An 8024-nucleotide genomic window follows, 5' to 3' on the forward strand; every position below is an offset into this window, starting at 1 on the left:
AACAAAACTCATGTCAAATAGTAGTGGCATGCTTGTATGGGTTGAGCAATATGTTAGTGAATGCTCTATTATCAAAATAAGATCCAGTAAGGTATGTTATTGTGGTCAGAAAGTGATCTTTAAGTGGCAGAGAGTGTATAAATGATGTAAATCTGTGAAGTATGCCAATTACTGTAGACATGTGCATCATGATTTCTTATGAGTTTAGTTTGTTCACTTGTAGCAGTTGTTGTACTTGTAGCTTCTTAGAGTAGTGAGGCACACCATGCAGAAAGCATATGAGAATAAAATCTGTGTCCCAGCATCCCTCCACACCTACATGGCAAGAGAGAAAACGTGTCCTCACAACTCAGTGGCTGCCTTACTGAAAAGTTACCCTATAAAAACAAATGATTGTTATTTTACAGCTGGAACCCATTACATTCTTTTAGATAAACGTTTCCACAACAATGCCTTTTCATAAAACTAACAAAGTCAATGAGACAACAGAGAATATACTATATTTCTCACCACACAGGGCACAGTGCTAGTACTCAAATGTGAACAATGTGTCAATATTTCCACCTGTGGGTCTGTGAGGCGTGTAGTATCCAGATAGAGGTAGAAAACGATGCCATTTACAGCTCCAGGTAGTGTGAGTCCACGCACCAAGAGCACCACCAATATCACGTAAGGGAAGGTAGCAGTGAAATAGATGACCTGAGAGTAAAAGGGAATCAAATGCCAAACAAACTGTCAAATGCAATGAAAACTTGAGTAAATGAGAGATTCATGTACGAGTTTGTAAATCCACCACTAAGACCTTCTGAATAGCATGAAGCTCCCACCTTGACGATAGACTACACTCCATTCCACACACAGAAGTATCAGATCATCCAGGCCAACAGGAAACACAGAGCCAGCTCCCACTTCACGTTACCTAGCTCATACACACTGCCTGTGATATTTAGCACTCTCCTCCTGGAGAGCAAACACCACATTTGGCCTAGTGCATTCCCTCTTGGAGGATGGAATTTAACGATACAGTCATTTTATCATTGTCAAACAATAAAAATGACTCACTCAGAATATCTTTTGCAATATTTTGAAATTGCTAAAACTGGCCAACCTGTCAAACTCAACACATGTTTCTATGATGGAGATATGCGCATATTTCTTTTATAGTATATTGAAATAAAATGAAAGTAATTGATGAGCCTTTTAAAATGAAGCATAAGTGGTACATAATGTTATAAAATACTTGTGTTCCAATGGTTAGTGCAGCTAGTCCATGGCATCTCAGTATTAAAGGAGTAAAAGAGAGAGAAGAAAGCCCATGCCAGAATGATGTAGTAGATGCTGGAGTACAGTACAACTACCTGAGTCCCTAAACCTAATCCTGTGAATTAAATAAGAATGAGGAATAGTTGAAGGTCAAAGTACTATCAATCTCAAAATAGAATGTACTTAAATCACAGGCATGCATCATAATTTATTTAATTTCATAGATTCATTAGGTTAGTCTCAGAGACAAGGTGAATTTGAACTGGTGAATCTGGGGAATTTTTTAGCACACGGTCTTCATAAAAGTATAGTCCACCTTCAAAAAAAGGGCAGATCTTCCTCCAGCAGGTGATGCTTCCCTGGCTGGTGTATTGACCCAACGATGTCTCCAGGAAAGAGTGGAATACCACAGGCAATGAGGAAGACCACATAAGAAATGAAAAATGCTCCTGAAAGACTTGTGATTTAGTGATTTAGATGCCTCTTAGAAATGCAGTGCTTTATTTGTTACAAGATCTCAAATTTTAAGAAAGCTTCAAAGTAAGTTGTACAATATGATATTCAGCAAAACCTCGGAATAACAGGAGGCAATGCTAGTTCATGACTTGTTTGTTAGTCAGACCAATTTGACTGATGTATGATAGTCAACTCTGTATTATGCACAAAGGCATTAGTGGACTGCTTCCAGTACAAAATTTCTACATACAAATTTTTGGAAAAAAAAGTATGATCCCCCATTCTTGTAGCACAGGTATGGGAACCTCCACACATTTTCTAGACCAATGATTTGTCCAGCAACAGTCAAGAGAAATTCTGTTTTACTTGACCATTATCCCCTCTTCTGAGTTTTGAGTCTTGTATTAATTCTTTCTGAGTCTGGGTAAGTCCTTAATCACTGCAGGGTGATGAATGATTTTATGCATTTGCATATTACTCATATATATTTAGGTATAAGCATATTACACAGGTGGAAAAATAAAAGCCAAAGAGAGTAATGAGGGATACCTCTTGACTTTAATGCATATGTCCATAGTTTAAGACTTGGACACAGTATGCTAGAGTATACCACAAATTCTCTAGGATACCACATAGTCAAAGCATCAAATAAATGACTTGCTCTACCAAACCAAGTCAGTTGGTGCATTCTTGCAATTGTTTTTGTGGGAAAATATACTCATATGTACAATCAGATATACATCTGAACTTGGTCAAGTACAGTGGTGTGTGTTTGCCCCTTCCTGATATCTTATTTTTTGGCATGTTTGTCACACTTAAATGTTTCAGATCATTAAACAAATTTAAATATTAGACAAAGATGCAAGTAAACACAAACGCAGTTTTTAAATGAAGGCTTTTATTAAGGGAAAAAAAATCCAAACCTACATGGCCCTGTGTGAAAAAGTGATTGCACTCTAAACCTAATAACTGGTTGGGCCACTCCAAAGTCTTCATTTTGTTTTTCTTAAGCCATTCAGGGGTGGACTTGCTGGTCTGTTTTGGATCATTGTCCTGCTGCAGAACCCAAGTGCGCTTCATCTTGAGGTCACAAACAGATTGCCAGACATTCTTCTTGAGGATTTTTTGGTAGACAGCAGAATTTATGATTCCATTTACCACAGCCAGTCTTCCAGGTCCTGAAGCAGCAAAACAGACCCAGACCATCATACTGCACCACCTTATTTTACTGTTGGTATGATGTTCCTTTTCTGAAATGCTGTGTTACTTTTATGCCAGATGTAATGGGACATACACCTTCCAAAAGGTTCTTATCAGTCCAGAGTATTTTCCCCAAAAGTCTTGGGGATCATCATGATGTTTTCTGTCAAAACTGAGATGAGCGTTTATGTTCTTTTTGCTCAGCAGTGGGTTTTGTCTTGGAACTCTGCCATGCAGGCCATTTTTGCCCAGTTTCTTTCTTATAGTGGAGTCATAAACACTGACCTTAACTGAAGCAAGTGAGGCCTACAGTTCTTTGGATGTTGTTGTGGAGTCTTTTGTGACCTCTTGGAGGTTGCATGGGGTAATTTTGGTCGGTCGCCCAGGGAAGAAAAGAAGACAAAATCTGATGTAGTAGTCCCATGGAAAACAAGCCAGCATTAGGAGCAGGCAGAGGGCTCAGGTGCACTGTACTCCCTTATGGAGCAATTTGTTAGCCAATTTTCAGTCTCTGGAAAATAAGCTCAATTTTCCAGAGAGCCAGGGTTAAATTCCAGAGAGACATCTGGGACTGCAACATCCTCTGCTTTGCTTCAAGGCTGTGGCCAACTTTGCTAACAGTACTAGCGGTGCTATCAGTGCTATCATAGTCTATAATTCCCCCTTTAAATCTATAGAAGAGGTCCACTTCCATCAGATGGATACTGATAGTGAGACAGATGGTCCAAAGCCAATGACTTCCATGGGGAACAGCCTCCCCTTAGCATGGGCCAATGCTTCAGGGTACTTGGTCCACAGGACCTGTCTTTCTCCCATTGGCACCACTGTGGCCATGCTTACTTGACCTTCGGTCATTAGCTATCTTCTCAGAAGGACTCTGCTACACTTCTAGCTGTTTCCCAAAAGCAGCTGGTGGATAAATCTTCCCAGGCCTCATTGCTGTGCTATTAAAGACTTCATCTCTTGTTTATCCCATTGGTGCAGCATGCTCAGTTCTTGTGACTGAGAAAATCCTTTTAGGTGGGCCCATTCCTCATCTCATGCTTTGTGGTCTTTGCTTCTATTCATGACCCCTGAAAGGTAAGTTCTTTCACACCTTCCGCTGGGGCACTTGTACTGAACAGGTTATAGCCCAGACACCAACTAGCCCCTCTTGCTGGCTACTCGCCCCTCCCTGGCATTGTTGTTCCTACAGCGACACTATCTGTTTTGTTTACTTCCTGATTGTGTGTCCTCATGCTTTCTTGTTTTGGTGTCATTCGGTTCTGCCCCCTTGTCTGTATCTCCATCTGTTATTGTAATCACCTGTGTCTTGTTAGCCTAATTAGTCTCAGTATATAAGTGCTGTGTTTTGTCTTCCTGGTTGTTGGTTATTTTGTCTATCTGGATTGGTTTCACTCCTTTATTTTTGCTCATGTGTTCATGTCACTTGCTTGGTTTGTTTGTGTTTGTGCCCTTTAATATTAAATCCCTCTGTGCTTGCATATGTCACCTCGCTTCACTTCGTGCTTGTCTGCAAGCTGTTGCATCTCCCAGCTGTTCTGTGGGAAAATATAATTTGACCCAGCTGAGCTAAAATCAGATGTACTTGACAACGTTGATGGCACATCGAGGTGCAATATCCCCCATGGCATAATCCGGCTGTAACTACCGATCCCTAGCCATACCACTCCAGCCATTCAGTGATGACATGGAAATCCTCAACTGGTGAAAGTTTGCAGCTACATTACTTGGCACTAGCCTTCCATATTCAATCTAGCAATGGAAAGGAAATGTAGTTTTCAGCTAACCAAAACAGAAAGTTAACTACAGACTTCTCTGCATCTTTACAGCCAGCAAGTGTTGAATACATCCCCAGCTTCTTATAGCACTTATGAGGTCATTGCATTCTGGAGATCATTCTGGGAATCATTTAGAATCTGCTCTCCAGGTGTCCAGAAGTTCAGCTCCAATCAGTCAGTTCCTAACCAAATGTGTTATCCCCTTGATGCCGCCTTCATCTTGTGAGTGTGCCATTTTGTGGCAAATGTGATGTTACAGGATAGAGGGGAAGCAAAGGTCTATTATTGTTATGCTGTTGTTTATTAATGTTAATGTTGGTATTATCAACAATAAGAGTGCATTCTTTTATACCTCAGTTATACCTCAGAAAAAAGATCAAGCATTCATACAGTTTCTGATGATAAGTTTAGAAAAAAATGGCTTGGACTCATACATATAGAATACTGTAGCAAGACTTCACAACCAGAAGACAAGCACATTGAACTTGTGTAGACAAGTTTAGTTACAGGGGAAGGAACAAATGAGGTACAGGGTGCTAATCAACCTAATTTTCATGTTTGCCCTGCGATCATGTTTTATTCCCTGTGTTTATTGTTCTGCATTTAGCCTTCATGTTTCTGTTCTCAAATTAGTTATGGTTTTGTTTCTATGTCCGTTTCTGCTTTCTTTTTTACTATGGACCATGTCATTGGCTCTCCAAATGGTGGCCCTCCAAATGGTGGCCTTCATCATGTGGTCCGTAGTGTTTTTGTTTTCTCTCCATCCCTCTGTTAGCTTGTCTCCATGCCCATGTTTCTTTTGGGTTGCCACCCCCCACTCATTGTTTCCCTGTTATGGCAGGGCAGTTGCAGCTCAGTGGTTGAGATACTTGACTTGTAATCAGAAAGTTGCTTGCTCAAGCCCCACCACTGCCAAGTTGCCACTATTAGGGCCCTGATCAAGGCCCTTAACCCTCAATTGCTCAAGTCATACTCACTCATAATTGTAAGTTGATTTGGATAAAAGTGTAAGGTAAATGTTATTTTGGTATTGTGACATAATTATATTTCCAGGTAAATAATAAGATGTGTATTTTGACGAGGGCAAGATGGGCATGATATCCTTTAAGGACACCCATATATGATGTCGTTCCTCATGACGTCTGGCCATGAATGAATGGTGGTGGGGACAAAATCAGCTATTTCACAAAGTGGTAGGGTCATGTCCTAGCATCCCCGTGTAAATTATACCACTGAATATGATGCTCCATTTGTCCAAAGCCATTGTTTATTCTTTCTTTTTCCAATGTGTGTGATGGTGCCATCGATCTCAAGAATACTGCTTCACTGTAAAAATGCAAAATGTAACACTAAGGCCAGTGTTTGGTTTGTCAGTTCTAGGCTACTGTAGAAACGTGGCCGCGCAACATGTAGATATGAAGGGCACTTCTCATGTAGATATAAAGGGCACATTCTAAGATAATGAAAACACAATTTGTAATTACATGTGATCACACATTAATGATCGCATACATCATTTTGTATACTATTATTCAGTTTTCTCTAATAGATCCCCCTAGATCCCACACTGCTCCTTTAAATGAACAGCATGGAGAAGCAGTCATTTTATTGCTGCTTTTCACACCAGATTTATGTTTATATTGCATGGGGAAATTGGCATGTAAATGCATAAGTTCTAAGATTTGGCCTAAATAATTTGAGTGTATGTAAACCACTTTAAGATGTTGGACCTAAAATGGAAAGTATTGCATACATAATATATTATAAATGCAATTAATAAATATATTTATTTAATAATAAATATTAATAAATACATGGGATTACTGCATTATATAGCTCTATGAAATACTCCATTCAGTTTTATTATCGGAGGCATTCAGAGATCTTTTGTTTCTGAATAACAAATCTACAGTGTATAATGGTTCTTTATTATAAGTAACCATTATGCTATACTGTATAGTTAGACTGTTTGTCTTAATGGAAAGAACTGTAAATGGTTAATAAAATAATATTCAAAGTAGTATTTAGTAATAATGAATAATAATTATTAATTCTGATAAAATCCCTTCAGGGAGATTTTTTTTTAATGTCTGAGTTCTGATTGCCAGGTTGAGGTTTATTATACAATAATAACTGTTTGCTTAAACCATATTGCATACATCATTTATAAAAAATGTATTAAGGAATAAAGAATGTTACTCACAATTCATTATTTTGTGCAGTTATGCTGCAGCTTCCAAATATATATTTTGTGGGACTCATCCACCATGACTGCATTAGAATGTGTTGGCTCCTCTCATGCTGTCAAATGTTTTCCTACTGTCTATACCAGAGTTTTCATTGAACTTAGCTAATGGTGTACAGTTCAAACAAGCTAAAAACATTAAGCTGACTAAATATTAACAGATCACCTTTTTTAGAATATGTTTTCTCTAACAAAGTCACACTGTAGCCCAGACAGCAATGTTCTAACTGAGTCATTTGTTACACAAATTGGGCAACTCGTTACCTACCATGGCTAGGCACTTGATTCATTGCATTCAGTAACAAATCACATTAAAATGCATAAAAGCATAACTTGTTTATAATACATTTAGAAAACATTAAAAACGCACATGTGAAACAGTTGTTCTGCTTCATGGTTCATCTTCAGTCAAACTGTATGTCCTTATAATGGGACTTCTGGGTGCTAAATGTGTTAGCCACTCTTTGCATAGAATGACCAAAGCTATTACAGTGCTTCTCAACTACTAAGAGGCAATAAAAAAAAGCACAAAACTGCTCAGTTTTTCTAAAACATTGCACATAAACTCTAAAAAATACAGTAATTCATAAAAATATATACATTTCTGTGATACAATCCTCTGTGACCCCATCAAGCAGTTCAATCAAAATCATAATTTCCCTCATCTAAATCAGAATTTGGCTTCAGATGTCATACAGTCCTAAAAAGAGTGCACAATGTACTCTGGCTATGCTTACACATATCATGATGCTACCCCCCTGCTGACAGCTAATGGCCTTCAGCAGCGTACATATTGTTCATGGTAATATTGATAAATGTGTACTGGGTCACATGTCTTGTTTATGTTTGTCAACACCTCCTTCAGATGGTATGAATTCACTATTAGTAGCCATGCTGCTTGTGGTGCTATTAGGTTATTATGTTTAGCCTTATTTAAGCCCATTTAATTTACATGCCCATTGACTTTATTGATCCTGATTAGTCAGTTAAGCCTATTACTGACTGTATTGAATTAATGTAAAACTAATGTTTACTTTTCAAACTATTTATAGGAATCTGTAAAAATTAAGACATTTTTC

At 38.4% G+C, this 8024-nt stretch overlaps 1 pseudogene; it reads right to left on the reverse strand.

Moving 5' to 3' along the window:
• Positions 1–213: 213 nt before the first annotated feature.
• LOC113575947 (sodium- and chloride-dependent betaine transporter-like) lies at positions 214–3753 on the reverse strand (annotated as a pseudogene).
• Between the last annotated feature and the right edge of the window lie 4271 nt (positions 3754–8024).

Source organism: Electrophorus electricus, chromosome 7 (assembly GCF_041902795.1).
Source record: "Electrophorus electricus isolate QZ-2024a chromosome 7, ASM4190279v1, whole genome shotgun sequence".
NCBI classification, from domain to species: Eukaryota; Metazoa; Chordata; class Actinopteri; order Gymnotiformes; family Gymnotidae; genus Electrophorus; species Electrophorus electricus.